General features: G+C 44.8%; 1 long non-coding RNA gene across 3 annotated transcripts in view; it reads right to left on the bottom strand.

The window, feature by feature from the left end:
- LOC143663919 (uncharacterized) overlaps positions 1-17,292 on the bottom strand; it is a 458,967-nt gene that overhangs the window by 416,834 nt on the left and 24,841 nt on the right. For 2 of the 3 annotated variants that reach the window (XR_013166227.1, XR_013166228.1), the window contains exons 4-5: positions 11,516-11,716; positions 1,747-1,867 (exon numbers count right to left, since the gene is read on the bottom strand). This is a non-coding gene — a long non-coding RNA (uncharacterized LOC143663919). Of the gene's footprint in view, positions 1-1,746; positions 1,868-11,515; positions 11,717-14,275; positions 14,803-17,292 lie in introns of those variants that run through there. The other variant, XR_013166229.1, reaches the window with a different exon arrangement.

Genomic DNA, 17,292 nt, shown 5'->3' with positions numbered 1-17,292 from the left:
CCCATTAGCAAAGAAACATGAATTTTTAAGAACTCCCTCCCCAAAATAATGGTCTATTCACATAAAAGAATCCTAATCTTCATTTATTTTGATAAACTGCAGAGCTGATATAGACAATGATTTTTTTTCTTTTAAAACTCATGCTAAGAACATGATGCTCTTGCAAACACATTTTTAAGGGATTCAGCTCTTTCTATGGTGAAATAAAAATGCACAATGATCACTGCTATGGATTCCAAAAATGTGTTATAATAGCCCTACACTCCTCCAAGCAAAGAGGTTGCATGGTCTCAACTTTAAGATTTAAAGGGCAAACTTCAGCTGCCATCTTGGTCCTGAAGCCAAGAACACAAGGAACCCACCATCTATCTGGGAAGTTTTCAGGAAACAAGTTCTGGTTTCCTCTGTAAACTACTCTGCCTTTCTTTAGAAAGAGCTGTCTGTTGGAGGAAACCTTGCTTGACATCTGTATTTAATTTGCAATTCTACAGATAGATTTACTTAGGGAGTATCATCCTGTACCAGGGATAAAAGTGGTCTCTATGAGATGAACCAGAGGGAGAGAAACAGACATTAGATTGGCGGAAAAGAAAGGCCCCAGGAGTCAGAATGCCAGCATTTCATTCTTCACCTTGCCACTTCAGAATTGTGCAACCTTGGCAAGTCTCTTGATCTCCCTGAGCCTCAGTTTCCTTACCTATAAAATGGGAATAAAAGCATCTCTCCTGTCTATCTCAAGAGGGTTGTTTCTATAACCAGCTGTTTCTTCCCTACCACCCTCACCCAGAGAGCTGCTGTAGCTCCAACCTAGTAGCACACCAATTTACACAGCTGAAATAAGGACCAAGTGCTGTAAGGGTTGCAAACTCAATTACCTAAAGTAAACATGAGTGGACAAGGTGCCACAGACACAGTGGTACCACACCAGATCCCTTCTGCCATTTCTATGAGCTCCTCTAAGCTTCAGTGTGCTTCTGCTTCCAACAGCCCAAACTTCAACCCTCCTATGCTATGTCCCACTATTACCACCACCCCATAGCGGCCCTTAGTCAATGACCTTGCCTCAGGTTGGGGTGACTCTGAAGTCATTACCCTCCAGAGCTCCCTGCGGAGTCAGGGTGAAGCACCCTTCAAGAGACTTTGCCCAAGGTTGTGCCCTTGCCAGCACCTTCCCCTTTCCTGCCCTGCTTCTCCCATTCCTTGACCAGGACTTGCTGTTTCAGTCTGCTCCTGGGAAACCCAGACTAAGACAGAATGGGGCTCATGGCACTATCTAAAGAGGGCAACTACTACTCAGCTCCAGCCTGTCCAACCATGTGGAAACATAGGTCTAATGCTACCAGATATTCCAAAGTTTTCAGAGAGTACAGAGGCATGCATTTTTAAGTAAAATGCCCTATTTAAAAATGTTAGCAATTAATTTTTTTAAAAATTAACACCATGCAGGCCAAATTAAACTCATCTGCAGATCAAGTCCAGCAATCACAGATCTCAAGTGCTAAGTATCTAGGGCCTAATGTGTGCTAAATATGCCCGTTCCAGTCACTTTCACGTCTCAGCTCAGAATTCTCATAACATACCCTGTGAGACAGGCATTATTACTTCCATTTGAAAAAGTAATAGGGTGCATGGGCGGTTCAGTGGTTGAATGCTTGCCTTCCATGTAGGAGACCCAGGTTCAATTACTGGACCATGCATCAAAAAAAAAAAAAAAAAAAAAGGAAAAAGTGAGGTTAAGTAACTTACCCAAGATCATATTTATAGGAGGTAGCAGAGCTGATATTCACACCAAGTTTTGTCTAACTGCAAAGCCTGTACTTGGAACCACTGGGTCACTTTGCCTTCTCATCTGTATTTAGGCATCTCTCTGGAAGGGAGTCAGAAACAGTGTAACAAGTTACCTGACATGTAGGATGGGGAGAGGGAGATAGGAAAAGAAAAACTATAAGCACCATGGACATCAGAACATTGGAAAAAGGAAAACAGCACAAATGCCCAAAATGGTTACGCAAATGATGGAATCTTTTTTTTTTTAGGTGAAATAAAATTCACAAGAGATAAAACTCACCATTCCAACCATTTTAAAGTGTACAATTCAGTTGATGTTAGTATAGTCACAAGGGTGTGTGACCCTCACCACTAACTAATTCCAGAACATTTTCATCATTCAGAAAGGAAACCCATACCAATTAGCAATAACTCTTCCCCCAGGCCCTGTCAAACATGAATCTACTTTCTGTTTCTATGGAATTAACTATTCTGGACATTTCATATAAATGAAATCATACAATATGTGATTTTTTGTGTCTGGCTTATTTCACTTAGCATAATGCTTTCAAAGCTCATTCATGTTGAAGCACATATCAGAACTTCATTCCCTTTTATGGCTGAATGATATTCCATTGTATGAAACTACTCCCATTTTATTTATCCACTTATCAGATGATGGACACTTGGTTTGTTTTTACTTTTTGGCTATTATGAATGATGTTGCTGTTTACATTCACACACAAGTTATTGTGTGAAAATATGTTTTCAATTTCCTTGAGTATATACCTAGGAGAAGAATTTCTGGGTCATATGGCAACTCTATGTTTAACATTTTAAGGAACTGCTCAAACTGTTTTCCACAGGGACTGCACCATTTTACATTATTGCAAGTAATGTATGAGGGTTCCAATTTCTCCATATCCTTGCCAACACTTGTGATTTTCTAGTTGTTTGCTTAATTATAGTCATCCTTGTAGATGTGAAGTGGTATCTCATTGTGGTTTTGATTTGTATTTCCCTAATGGCTAATGATATTGAGCATCCTTCCATGTGCTTATTGACCATATATCTTCTCTGGAGAAATGTCTATTCAGGCCTTTTGCCCATTTTTAACTTGGACTGTTCAAATTTTTGTTACTGGATTGTAAGAGTTCTTTACATATTGTTGATACTAGACTCATATCAGATGTATGATTAACAACTATTTTCTCTCATTCTGTGGGCTGTCTTTTTGCTTTCTTGATAGTGTCCTTTGAAGCACAAAAGTTTTTAACTTTGATAAAGTTCAAATTTTCTGTATTTTCTTTTGCTTTCATGCTTTTGGTGTCATATTTAAGAAATCATTGTCGTGGCCCTGCCCTTCACATAATTTTTATAAAACACAGAGGTAAGCTTGAACCATTGAAAATTTGAAACACTTATTTTTATTCCCACTGGACATTCTCTTGTCCTTCCCAATGACTGACATGCAAATTCTCGGCAAGTAGAAATACAGCACATTGAGTTTGATCCTCCCACGATTTGGGGTTTTGTAACCCTGCTCTGTGGAAAAGCAAAGTGGAGCCCACTAAAGGGAAAAAATCAAGAAAACAAAACAAGACAATTTTCCACAGTAAATGACAGTCAATGGACACCCAGTTCAAAGATGTCTATATTCAATATAAGCACTGGCAATACCAAGATGAATATCCTGTTAGTATAAACAGGGCCCTTGCAGCATCTATTCCTTGGCCTGTCCAGCCTATAGGAATACTAAACTCTTCAAATCTCAAATCCATTTCTTAATATGTCCCGGGGAAGAGACAGAAAATGTGACCAAGAATAAGCAGCTAACTGGAGAGCGCCTGCCTCTTACAGGCAGGTACAGGCAGGTGGACTCTGACACATGGATGCTGGGTTCCTGTGAGGAATAAACTTCAGCCGCTACCCTCTGTAGGTTCTGGGTTAGATTTTAGCCATCAGGCAGTACAGAGAAATGGGGAAGCATGAGGAGCTACCTCCTGTCAACCATTAGATGGATGTCTTTACGTCCAAGACAGGCATATGAGGATGCATTTAGCATCACCCAACCCCCAGAGATGCTGTTATGATGATTCTGATCCATGATGGAGAGAACAGCACTTGCCAGGGATAGACCAAGTTCTCTACAAACCGACCTCAGTTACTACTCCAAAGGTCCTGATAGGTGAATGCCATTACCTTCACTTTTACCAATGAAGATCTTGAAATAAAGAGGAGCTACTTGACTTGCTGAAGTTAATCACCAGTAAATGGTGAGCCAGGTCTCTGTCATTTATTGCAGATATCTGTAGCAATGCCTGACGCATAATCGCTCTGACACTGAATGATACATGCATTATAATGTGGCCACAAATGCATAGATTTATATCCTCAAGAAGCCAAGCCTTATTCCTCTCACAGGAAACACCCAGGAATAACCTTGAGTGTGCTGAGGAATACGTAAACCCTCATCTCTTGCCTCTTTAGAGAAGGAGAAAACAAGCACTCTTCACAAAAGTGCTATCTCCAGAATCAATTATAGAAAATTCCTTAATGATTCAGAGGACTTTAAAGTAAAGAACTAATTTCCATCAACAGATTATTAGATGACGATATAGACAGAGATGACGATAAGATGCCCACAGAAGGCCCCCCAGAAGTAAGCCAGGGCTTATGAGAAGAGGCTGAGTATGGGGATCACTGGGGACTTAGCAATGACCAGAGACAGTATGAAATCTCCCGCTTCTAGTAACAGTCTGAAGGAATTCAGTCTAAAGCTGGAGGGTAGAACTAGGTTACTTACCTGTGGATCCAAAGAGTCTGAGAACATCCAAATCCTCCCTAAATCACAGTCCCTCAATCCATTAAGCATCAGTGGCAGGTACAACAGAATATTGCAGCACTGAGAACACTTTCCAATGAAACTTCTTTTATTACATTTTATACACTCCTCATAACCCATCAAGGAGACCATTTCCACCCTGGAAAGTCTGTCTTTTTTTTTTTTTTTTTAATTTTTTATTAATTAAAAAAAATTACAAGAAACACAAACATTCCCAACACATACACTCAGCAATCCACAATATCATCATATAGTTGCATATTCATCATCACGATCATTTCTCAGAACATTAGCATCAATTCAGAAAAAGAAATTAAAAGACAACAGAAAAATATAACAAACAGAAAAAAAAAATTTTACATGGCATACCCCTTACTGATCCCTTTCATTAATCACTAGCATTTCAAACTAAATCTATTTTAACATTTGTTCCCCCTATTATTTATTTTTATTCCATATGTTCCTCTCATCTGTTGACAAGGTAGATAAAAGGAGCATCAGACACAAGGTTTTCACAATCACACAGTCACATTGTGAAAGCTATATCATTATACAATCATCATCAAGAAACATGGCTACTGAAACACAGCTCTACATTTTCAGGCAGTTCCCGCCAGCCTCTCCATTACATCTTGGATAACAAGGTGACATCTACTTAATGCATAAGAAGAACCTCCAGGATAACCTCTTCACTCTGTTTGGAATCTCTCAGCCACTTTGTCTCATTTCACCCTTCCCCCTTTTGGTCAAGAAGGTTTTCTCAATCCCTTGATGCTGGGTCTCAGATCATTCTAGAGTTTTTCTCAATCCCTTGATGCTGAATCTCAGCTCATTACGGGATTTCTGTCCCACGCTGTTATTAGGTAGCAGCATTTAGGCTCATTTGGCATAAAGAGAAGGGGAAATACATTCCAGGGCCTGACACCGAGGGGGTGGTATGTGCGAGCGCTTAGTCCCACTGCTCCCTACTCTCTACAATGGCACTTCTTTCTGTGACCTACGCAAGTCTCACACCTTCTTTTCTGAGGCTGTATGGTTTCAACTGCATCCAGAGGCAACGACTACCTTCCGCAGTCTCTGAAGAAAGTCCCTAGTTAGGGTATCTTTTCAGCAAAGGATGGGATTTCAATAGAAGCTCTTTGGAAATACCACAGATGGGTGGATGTGTAGTTTGATTGAGACATTTTCTTAGTACATAAGATATACTTATCCCCAGGACCCCAGAAATCCAATGGTGAGAAGGCCTGAGGAAGGAGAGGACTCTTGAAAAGACAATAGGCAATAGGCAGTAGGCAATCTTGAGACAAGACTAGAGGAAGGCAAGACTAAGGAGCTGCTTTTTCTCTTCTTCACAGGACTCATCTGTTGGCCTGGATGTTGCACTTGGGAGAAGTCTCTCTGGTAATTCTTTTGTGCTTCCCAATCCAGGGTAATTATGTTTCTATCCTGATGAGGAGAGGTGATTTCTTTAGCTGTGATTGTGGGAGAATCTTGTCTCCTTGGAGAGGCTACAAGGCTTATAGGGATGGAGGCTGTTATCTCCTCGACCATCCCATTTTGGGTCACTGGTGTTAATTTTAAGGCCATCTTAAAATGGGAGGTCATGGCCACTTCTGCTTTATGCATCTTGCTGGCCTAAAGCACTTCTGCTGGCTGGAAGCAGGAATTCATCGTATAAAAAGAAAACCGAGGTAATTAAAATGTGTTAAAACTCAGGCAACAAACAATCCTTGAATCAGTGCCAAAACAAAACTGTTGAGGAGTTCTGCCCAGGGAATGGAAAGGGGAAGCTTCTATGGGGCAAATTCGAAGCCAAATGAAGAAATGTTCAGATTGGATATCTAAACTGCATTGCCTTTTGGGGGCTGTTTCCAGTAGAAAGCCCTTTCTTATGGTATCTATATTTGACTGGCTGGCGTGAATTGACATTTCATATTAAGGCTGTCATTTAAGGGAAAGATAATGCAGGTGTTTAAGGAAAAGCAACTTTTAAGTTTCAATGTTATTATTTGGGTTTCTTTGTCAGGGACTGGCCAAGGCTAGTTGCTCCCATCTTATTGGCCTACTGAAGTTTATTTTGACAAGCCCAGCTGGAAGGCACCGTTACTTGGGGTATCTCTACAACCACTTATCTTTTCAAGACCAGGAATTACTTCTTCACCAGCCTTGAGGCAAGAGTATATACAATTACACCTCTCCCCAAGATTATGAAAAGATGTGCTGAGTAGGCGGTGGAGAGGGTGGCTTCTGAAGAGCAGACAGGTAAGGGTACCACGTCACCTTACTGTGTTTTCAATTAGAGATACTGTAGCTCTTCTTAAGCATTCCCCTGGGTTTTAAAGCATTGAGAAATTAACACTTGCAGTATTATAAAGAACTTGGCTGCTCTGTGTCCAAGGTTGTACTATATCCTTGAGATTTCCCTTTATAGGAGTGCCTGCTATCATTTATTCTGGGCCACAGACCGCGCCTGATAATTCACATGCTAAGGATATGACAGGGAAGAGCCCCCCCCCACCAGTATTCTTATGGCATGGGAAAGCCACGTTATAATGAAATACCATGGGATTGGTGGGTTGGGACTTTGAGACAAGACCTCCCTGACTTCTTGGGAAAAAAGAGAGGATGGAGAATGGGTTCGTCCACATGGGCAAGGATATCATCAAGCATGGTTACATAATGAAACCCCAAATAAAATCTAGACACTTGCTACTTGGGTGGGTTTCCATGATTGCCAAGATACACTGTTCTGTGAGGAGGAGGAATTCGTTCTGCCTCCACATGGAGAGCACAGAAAAGCTTGCATTGAAACCCACCCAAACCTCACCCTACATATCTCTCTGGGTTTTTTCTGTATTTTAGAATGAAATACCTTTACTATAATCAGAGTACAGCCCATTCAGTGAGTTCTGTGAGTCATTGGAGCAAATTACCGAACCCAAGAGAATCCCAGGTTCGGCAGGAGGTGGTGGGAATCCTGGAATTTGTAGCCAGTGTGTTAGAGTATAGGTGGCCTCAGGGCCAATCCCAAAGAGAAAATTCATGCTAGAACAAAATTACGCAGGATCACCTCTACTATTTCTGGTAGAAAACTTCACCAAGAAGTTACTTCCAGTGGGAGAACTGGAAAACCAAGAAACGAATGCACCTGGTGGAGGGTGAAGGAATTTGTGTGGATCAATATCATGAGCTTCATGAAGAACATTTACTAAAATGGATTGTGAGAGTGAAAGGAAAAAAAGTCATATATGTGATAGACACATGACAAAATCACAACTATCACAAAGTTCCTGGACTTTGGATGCAATCAGATCTGGATTTGAATTCTGATTCTGTCAACTACGACCACATTACTTCTCACAGCCTCAGTTTCTTCATCAAAATAGTGGGGATTTAGGAGTGTAAATCTCCCTGGCATTGTGGGACATGACTCCCAGAAATGAGCCAGGATGTGGCGTCATGGAATTGAGAAAGCCTTCTTGATCAAAAAAGGGACAAGACAAATGAGTCAAAATAAAGTCTCAGTGGCTGAAAGATTTCAAATAGAGTCAAGAGGTTATCCTGGAGATGATTCTTATGCACTACATATATATCCCTTTTTAGTTTATGGCATATTGGAGTGGCTGGAGGGAAGTACCTGAAAATGCTGAGCTGTGTTTCAGTAGCCTTGATTCTTGAAAAGGACTGTATAATGATATAGCTTTCACAATGTGACTATGTGATTGTGACAACCTTGTATCTGATGCTCCTTTTAACCAGGATATAGACAGATAAGTAAAAACAAAAAGGATAAAAAAATAAATAAATAACAGGGGGAGATAAAGGGTAAAAAAAAATGAAATACTATGGGTCAATGAGGGGGAAAGGGAAGGGTTATGGGATGTATGAGTTCTTTTTTTTTTTTTCTTTTTCTTTCTTTTTCTGGAATGAGGCAAATGTTCTAAAAATGACCATGGTAAAGAATATACAACTATGTGACGATATTGCAAGCCATTGATTATATAATATGGTTGAACTATATGGGTGTGGATATTTCTCAGTAAAAATATTTTTTAAATAATAATAAAGATATATGATTCCTTCCTTCCAGAGTTGTTGCAAGGATTCAGTAAAATAAATGTAAAGGTTTTAGCACAGGTCCAGCTCGTGGTAAGAGAGTTCACATTATCATAATGAGAATGGTTCCCAGGAAAATGGGCAGGGTAGGTTTAGAGATTAGGAAGATTGTGGGCAATTTTAACTAAGATTGTTACAATATCTTAACAAAATATACAAAGAGAAATGAGGGCTTTGGGCTAGGATAATACACTTAGTTAGGTTTCTTTTAATCGACAGTTCTGCACTTCTCACTCCTGCTGGGAGGTACTGTTCCTTTATGTAAGTATGGGGCAATTTATGCAGAAATAGGAAAAATATGGAACCCTCATGGCTTCCCCACCATACCTTCAGCCCTGCCTGTTATCTATTTTCTTAATGAAAGCTTCCACATAAAAGAGGGGCGGATAGCGGCAAGGAAATAAGACTGGATTGTGAAGGGCAGAATCGAAATTCAAAACCACAATAACTAATGTTTTGAATAAATGCTTAGAGGCGCTCCTCGGAGCTTTTGTACCTTAGTCTCAGAACCCCTCCAGCAAATCTTGAATGTTACCTGATTGTGCATTTTACATCTAGCGTGTGGGTTCTCACTGCCCGGGTGTATGAGCCAGGCTCCAGGAGGAAGGTTTGCAGCAGAGGGGATGTGTTCAGTCAGAGGCAGACGACTGGAGGTGTGAACTTGATTTGCTCCTAGACAGTTATCACTGGAAACGGGCTCAATTATTTTCATCATAGGGAGTCAACAGAGACAGGAGGCAAAATGGATCTTGCCCAGAGAAGCAAAGGTTAAGGTGAGGTGGAGAGGGGGAGCTGAGGAGGCACCTTCCCAGGCCCTCCATGCCTGCTGAACCATGATGCCAAGGGGGGTGACTGAGGATGGGAAGATATCAATGTTCGCCCCGTCTTGCTCTGCTGGTCCCAGCATCAACTCCTGCAGAGCCAAGATCTCATGGACTGTGTGGCTGATTCTATAGGCTCAGGTAGAAAGAGCTTCACCTAAATGGCCCAGCATCTGAAGGGACACAGTAATGAGGGGACCCTCTCGCCCTGGAGGCTCCAACCAGCACAGCCTAAATGCTCTCTGATAATTACAACCAACATTATTAAATGTTTCCTACATGCCAGGCAGTGTGCTAACCACTTATCTCCTCCCTCCCAACAAACTCCTACCTTAGGTACTATTAGCCCCTTCTTCAAGTAAGAAGACAGGCTCAGAGGCTTGCCCAAGCTAAGTGTCAGAACGAGTAAACTGAGGTCTGTCTGACCCCAAAGCCCAAGCTTTTAACCACTACTCTTTCCCTCTTTTCTTCTCCTTTCTTTCTCTTCTGTTTACTGCTTCTCCTCTGAATCTAGCCAAAGGTTTTGTAATATTATTCTCCTAATCCCGAACCAGGCCCGTATCGAATTTCTGGGCATTTGGGGGCTATGCAGGAGGCTGGCCTCGGAAGACAGAGGCCCCTCAGGTGGAGGAATTACTACTTCTGAGATTTCTCAAGAACAGGAAACTTCCCTGGGCTGCCTGCAATAAATCCAAGCCTTCCTTCCTTTGTGATTTCACCCCGGGAGCAAGACTCCAGGATGACTCATCGCCTGCTGGGCCAGTAGGAGATCTCCTCTGGGGACTGGAGGTGACCTTGGCCTGGCACTCACATCCTGTGCCTGTTTTCCCATTTGTCAAGTGAGCAGTGCCCTGGCCTCCCCACTGGGCTCATCATGGACTATCCTGCTGAACACAAAGCATCTTGAGAACAATTTTTAAAACAGAATGTAAAACACTAACAATCCTCTCATCCCAAACCATGATCTAAATCCCCCCCACCTTAATTATGGCTGCAAAAGAGTACCTGCAGTCTTGCCCTCTGGGTGTACAGTCCAACTGTGATGACTGGTAAAAGGAAAGGTGACATGCATAATAATCCTTTTCCAACTGTAATCAATCACTTCTTCAGTGAGCCCCCTCACCCCTATAAAAGCTCTAAATGCTAATAACAACTAACATTCACTGAGCCCCGATTTAGCTATGCACTTTATATTCACGTCTTTTTTTTTTCTCATCTAATCCCCTCATGAGTGTCCATTACAAACCCCAATTCACAGATGAGGGAAATAAGGCTCAGACTGGGTGACTACAGCGGAAGGTCACAGAGCTAGCAAGTGGCAAAGCCCATTTCAAAGTTGTGTTAGAGTCTCCACCAAATATACAGCGTCACTCACTTCATTTTAAAATTACAAGCCCCAACCTCTCTAGCTACCTTTCCCACTTAATTTTTCCTCATAGTTTTTATCCCTTTTTTAATTTAGTAAAGAATTTACTGTTGTGCCTCACCAAACCACACCCCAAGGCAAATGTGAGTTCATGTGGGCAGGTACTTATTGGTCTTTGCCACTATTATTCTCCCCTCCCCTGTCCCCTGGGCCTAGAACAATGCCTGACACATAGTAGGTGTGCTCAATAAGCATTTATTGAATAGATGAACTTAGCCAAAAATTCTCATCAGCTATTCTCAACTGTTCCTTCTACTAGGTTGTAAATTTTGATAACCTTTGTTTTACCTGAGTCCTCCCCTACCATTCACCAATACCCCCCACTCCTGTCCCTGGGTCCAGAATGAGGCTTTCAACATAGTAAAATACTCAACAAATTTTGGGGACAGAACATGATCCATTCTACTCGGCTTTGGGATGTGTTCTGGGGGGTGGTCTGCTGTTTGGGGAATTCACTTGCCTCTCTACTTGCCACCACAAACAAGCCCCTTGGTAGAAAACTGTCTTAAGAGGGCTGGAAAACGTGGAAAACTTCCTCACCATGACCCTGAGTTCAGCTCCTTCCAGATCCCTCTTCACGATGCTGATGGAAACAGAGGCCCGACAGCCTGATGCAAAGGTGTCCACTTCCTCTCGGCGCCTGCTGTGTTTGTGACTACATCTTCCCTGGCCGTGGGAAAGGGTTCTGTGTGTGGCTTCACAAACTCTCTACTGAGCAGCAGACTGAGCCGGCAGATGGAACTGATATGGAAAAAAAAAAAAAGGATCTAATTAAGCAGAGTAGGTGATAGTGTCAGGAAGAAAAAGCAAGCAAGTAGCAATTTGGGTATCTGCCTGCAAATAAAAGAGATGACTGTCCTTTTTTCCCCTGGCTCCTGTTTGCCCCATAAATCTCAGTTCACTAATCCAAGTGCTTTAATTATCACTGTATAATATAGCATGCTGTGTTGAGCCTATTGTGGGGAAATTAAAAGAATGAGGAGGGACACAGAGAGATCAGGCTACCCCTTTGTCCCATTTCTTTCTCCCATTTCTCTCATTTATACTAATCTGAAGGTGTTTTACTCTTTCTGCCACAACATGGGGTTTCCCAGCAACAAATCTATTCCTCTCCCTACTCACAAAAAGGAACTTTAGGTTAAGAGCTCTTCCCTTTAAATCATGCAACTCGGGGCAGGAGTCACCTGGGCCACAGTTGATCCTAATCCTCAAGAAATCAAAAGAACCAGGTCATGAATTAGATATTAGCTCCAAAAGGAATGTCCCAGAGAAAAAGCGGAATCATGGTTAATACTGATAATTGAATTCCACCTCCACTCCCTACTAGCTATGTGGCTTGAGTAAATCACATAACCTCTCTGAGCCTCACCTTTTTCAAATAACATACAGCGAGAATAGGATTAAATATATAAGACTATAAAGCACTTAGCACCAGGCATGACACATAGTAAGTGCTATGTAACACACTCACGTCTCAGGGGCCTTAGCTTTGTCATTCCAACTGTCTAAAGCACTCTTCTTCCAGAAAGCCACCTGGCTTACAGCTTCCCTTCCTTCCTTAATGCCATCTTATCAGTGAGCTTCCCTTGCCACTCTATTAGTATCCTCCTCCTCCCATACATACACAGACCCATTTTTGTCCATAACATCTAGCACTACTATATATATTTGTTCAATTATTTTTGTATCTTTCTGCTAATAGGTAAATTCCAAAAAGGCAGAGCTTTTGTTTTGTTGCCTATTGTATGTCAACACCCATAACAGCGCCTGGCATAAAGTGGTAGAGGTTTAACAAGTACTAGCTGAATGAACAAACGGAAGCTATTTTTCTTTTCAAAAGGAGTGAAAGGACTGACGAAGTCCATGCATCGCAAAGTTCTTCACAGGCCAGGAAACTGAGGCCTGGAGATGTCAGGTGGCCTGCCCTCTGGTTCCTGCTTCCCCAGAAACAAGTCATGGCAGAGGCTGGAGGCCCCGGCTCCTGGTGTCTGGCTCTGACGCAAGACCAACAACTTGGCAAGTTGGTACTTTGTGGGCCTCATCCTGGGGAAGTCCCTCCTGACTGCCTGGGACCCGGGTGCCCAGTGACTAGTATTCTATGAAAACAAAAAGGACAGGTGGAGATTTTGCAGCCCGCGCTGGAAATCCATCAACAATTGCACTCAAGAGTTGAGGAACTGCAGACAGCTGCAGCACAAAGGAGCCAAAGGCCATTGAATTTCTTTCTTAAAATCCACCAGCATCAAGAGGATCCTCTTAGCTTTCTGTGCTGAAGGCAAGCACTGCAGTCCCGTTACTAGGCCGCCTCGGTGACTTCCTCTCGCACAGACGCAGGGGACTCTAAAGGCAGAGATACAACCCCAGCTCCACCATTCCTAGCTGCACAACCCCTCTGGATACCAACTTTTTAATCTCTAATGCTCTCTTTGGATCAAATGAGAAAATATATGCACAAAACCGTGCACTCGCCTGCACACAGCAGGCACACAAGAGCATTAAGTTATGACACCAGAGACAAACACATCCACCTCCACCCATTCACCTGATCTGCTCTTACCACTGGCCCCCAGAACTGGGGATCAAGCGTCTAACCAATGAAGGTGGCCATTCAGCCTTAGAAATCCAGCACCAGATAAATTTTTAAAAGACCCCATTTTCCCATTTGAGTCAAGTGGACAAGAGTTCACACTTCACAAGAGGCTGCCTCTCTCTCCAAGCCACACCAGGAGAGATACGCAGACCACGTAAGGCTGGAAAGGGAAGATTCCAGCCTGAAAGAGTCAGCCACTCAAGTTCTCTATTCCCCAAAAGTAGGTCTGGCCCAGAGCTCCCTGGAAGTTGAGGTGACAAAAGACCTAACAAAATATCCTGTGCTCCCTTCACTACCTGCCCTCAAAAGAATAATCGGATTTAAACTATTAAAGACAACGAGGTAACTAAAAGAGTCCTGTGGCTTCACCTTCTACTCTGCGAAAGCCAGTCCAACTCCTCAGTCTCTCTGAGCCTCAGTTTCCACATCTGTATGCAGGGAAAAGCAATATCTACCTCGGAGAACTACTGTAAGGATTAAAGGAGAGAATGGGACTCAGCACAGTGCCTGGGACACAAGCTGTTGCTTTTAATATTCAGACCAAGAAACCCACTGCAGCCAACGCCAGAAAAGCAATAACTGCTCCAAAAGAACACTCTGTACAGTAAGGGAGGCCCCTCCCTAGACCACAGACGAGACCCCACCACTCCCCCACGGGCCGCAGGTTGGAAGCACACATTAACTCCAAGAAACGCTTCCAGAAAACTTACTAAGCAAAAACGGCAGGAGGAGAGTTGGCAAGGGAGGAGTGAGGGTGTGGAGAGGCACAGGTGGAACAGCGGGCCCAGCAGCCCCTAAAAGGGCTGAAAAGTGGGGCCGAAAACTCCCCATGTAATAACCCGGACTGAGGTATTTGTTGCTTCGGACTGTGAACTGCTGCCTTTGCGGGCTGATTTCTAGAATGTTCGGCGGCAGGATGGCACGCTGGTTACCACAGAAGCTCTGGGAGGACCCGGGTGGGGGGGTATAGGATCCCGCCAGGGGGTTCCAGGACCTGCTCCCTTTCAGCCACTCGGGTAACCTCTAGGGGCCTCAGCGTCCCTGCACGCCCCGCACCCCCACGACACTGGGGGGGGGGGGGGGCGACGACTGCGTGTGCAGGGAGCTTCGGGCCGCGTCGGGGCGGCAAGGGCACAGGCGCTTCCCCGCGACGGCACGGGGCAGCTCGAGCGCGTCTCTCCCTCGTCACAGGAGGGGAGAGCCGAGGAGGAAAGGGCGGCAAGTGCCGAGGGCCTCTCTCGGCTGCAGCTGTTGAAAAAATAATCAAAAGAAAGCGACTGGAACGCGGGCGGGGGGGCGCGGCGGGGCCGGGGGCTCCTCCCGCAGGCGCCCTGGAGCCGGCCCGGGCCTGTGGCCTGGCGGGGCGGCCGGGGGTTGCGGGGGAGCGGGCGGGGAGCGCGGGGGCTGCCGGGGAGCGGGCGGGGAGCGCGGGGGCTGCCGGGGAGCCGGCGCCCCGCGGGAACGCCGAGGCCCCGCTGCGCCCGGCCGGGCGGGGGCGGCGGAGGCGGAAGCGGGGGCGGCCGGAGCGCGGTGGGGATGTTTAAAGGAAATTTACAATCATTTCCTCTCTGTGGTTTGGTGACAAATCAACAACATCCTGTTCTTTTGTGAGGCTCCGGGCGCCTGCGAGGCGGGGGCAGCGCTCCGGTTCTTAAAGGGACACACACAGGCCCCCTCCCCCCACCACTCCCCCGCGGCTCCAAAATAATCATAATGATAATAGTCATAATAATCATAGGCCCCCCCCAGGGCGCCGCCTCTTGCTGGGGCTGCTGCCGGAGCCGACCCCAGGCCACGACCCGAATCGCGGCCCCTCCCCCGCGGCGTCCCCGGGGGAGGAGACGGCGGAGGTGCACCCCCTCCCCCCCCACCATGGATGTCGCAGGTCGAGGCCATCTCCCACCGAGGGGGCGGAGAGGCTCCTGCCCGACGGTTCCCTTTCCTCCCACCCCCACCCCCACCCACCCCACCAGCCCCTGGGCAGCACTGCCCGGCTTTCGGACCTCGGCTAGTTTTTAACCCCTTTCCCCAAGCGCCCCCTCCTTGAATTTTCCAGCCCCCAAACTCTGTGGATTTATGGTTAAAATGTCGACGTGCACACAGGAGGTTTATAAAACGCCAAAGTAGAGAGAGGCTTCCCGAGCTGTAGGAGTAATGAGAATCAGATGGCTAGGACCAGAAAAATAAAAAATAAATACTAAACTGCCCTCCCGGGATTCCGTTCATTCAGTCATTTAATGAGTACTTTTGTACTTAGTGCTGATCACCATTCTAGGCTCTGGCACAGCAAGAACAAGGGTCCCTGTCCCTAGGAGGCTTAGCTTCTCGAAAATAAATGAAGGAATGAATGACCGAAGGAACAAGAGTATTTCACATGCTAAGTGCTATGATAAAAGGGTCCTATTCAATACGGAGACCTCTCTGAGGAGGTTACCACCTGGCCTGAGACTCAGTAGGTGAAAAGGCACCAGTCCTGGGGACATCTGGGGTGAGGGGTCCAAGCTGTAGTATCAGCAGAGACCAGAGGTGGGGCGGCACCTCTGCTTACCCCAAAGACACCTGACTAGGCACCCCCCGGGGTGAGATTTTCCTCACCAGGAGAAGCCTTGGTGGTTGGTGTGCAGGGAAAGAGAGACCTGGCTGTATGACCAGAGATAGTTCCTTCCCCTCTCAGCCCTCATGGTTTTCTCATCAGAAAAATGAGAAAATTTTAATTAGAATCAGTAGTTTTAAGCCCTGGGTACAAATTAGAATTTCCCAGGGAGATTTTTTAAAATACTACCCCCGGTCCCACACCAGACCAAGGGAATCAGAATCTGTGGTTATGGGGCCTGGGCACTGGCATTTTTTACAAGATCCCCAAGTGAGTCTACTGTGCAGCTAGGGCCTGGGTTTAAAGTGCAGTAAGAGCTATTTGGATTCGGATTTTAATTGTTCACAGCCACTGAGCACTTAGCATCTATCAGGTAATGCACTAAGTATGCTATGTATTTATTTTATCTAAGTTACAAAAAAAAACCCTACCAAATAAGATAGGTACTATTACTATGCCCATTTTACAGAGAAGAGAACTGAGGTACAAAAAGGATATTAAATTTGATGAAATGCACAGAGCTAAGTAAGTGATGGTAATTGGGAAGAGGCCTTGCCTCTTCTAAACTGAAAGTGACAAGGAGCAGATTTCTACCTAAAGGGCTTGTTAATCACATAAAATAGCTACTAAGAGAAGAGCATGGGGTGAGTGCTTAAGCCTGGGCTTCTCATGGATCTTGGATGGAGGCAGGGGTTTGGCGTGGATGACCTCTGTTGATCCTGCAGGCCCCAAGGCCCAGATCATAGATCCCAAATGATAGTGTGTAACTGTCAGAAAACAGGCTTTTATGTGTTTCTGCGTTGAACCTCTTGGTTGTTTTCAAAGATGTGCCCATAAAACATGAAGTCTTGCCTTAGCCAGACAGAAGAACCATTTGGCAAGGTGAGGAGGAGAGAAAGAACTTCCTGTGCCCCACCTTAACGGCCAGGATAGAATACACTCACCCACCGCCCACACACTCCCATATGGGGCCCTCCGCTGCCCTTTTCACCTTTTGACCACCTTCCCATTTGTGCAGTTCCCTAAGGCAGGACCCAAAGGAGGGCATGGGATGACTTCCCTAGGGAAATAAGAGATCTGTAAAAGGAGAGACTGAAAAAAGGGAAGATGGCCCATTCTTACAGTGGATTAGGG

The sequence above is a fragment of the Tamandua tetradactyla genome, chromosome 20, assembly GCF_023851605.1.
Source record: "Tamandua tetradactyla isolate mTamTet1 chromosome 20, mTamTet1.pri, whole genome shotgun sequence".
In the NCBI taxonomy this organism is placed as follows: Eukaryota; Metazoa; Chordata; class Mammalia; order Pilosa; family Myrmecophagidae; genus Tamandua; species Tamandua tetradactyla.
This window is presented reverse-complemented; position numbering and strand designations above follow the sequence as displayed.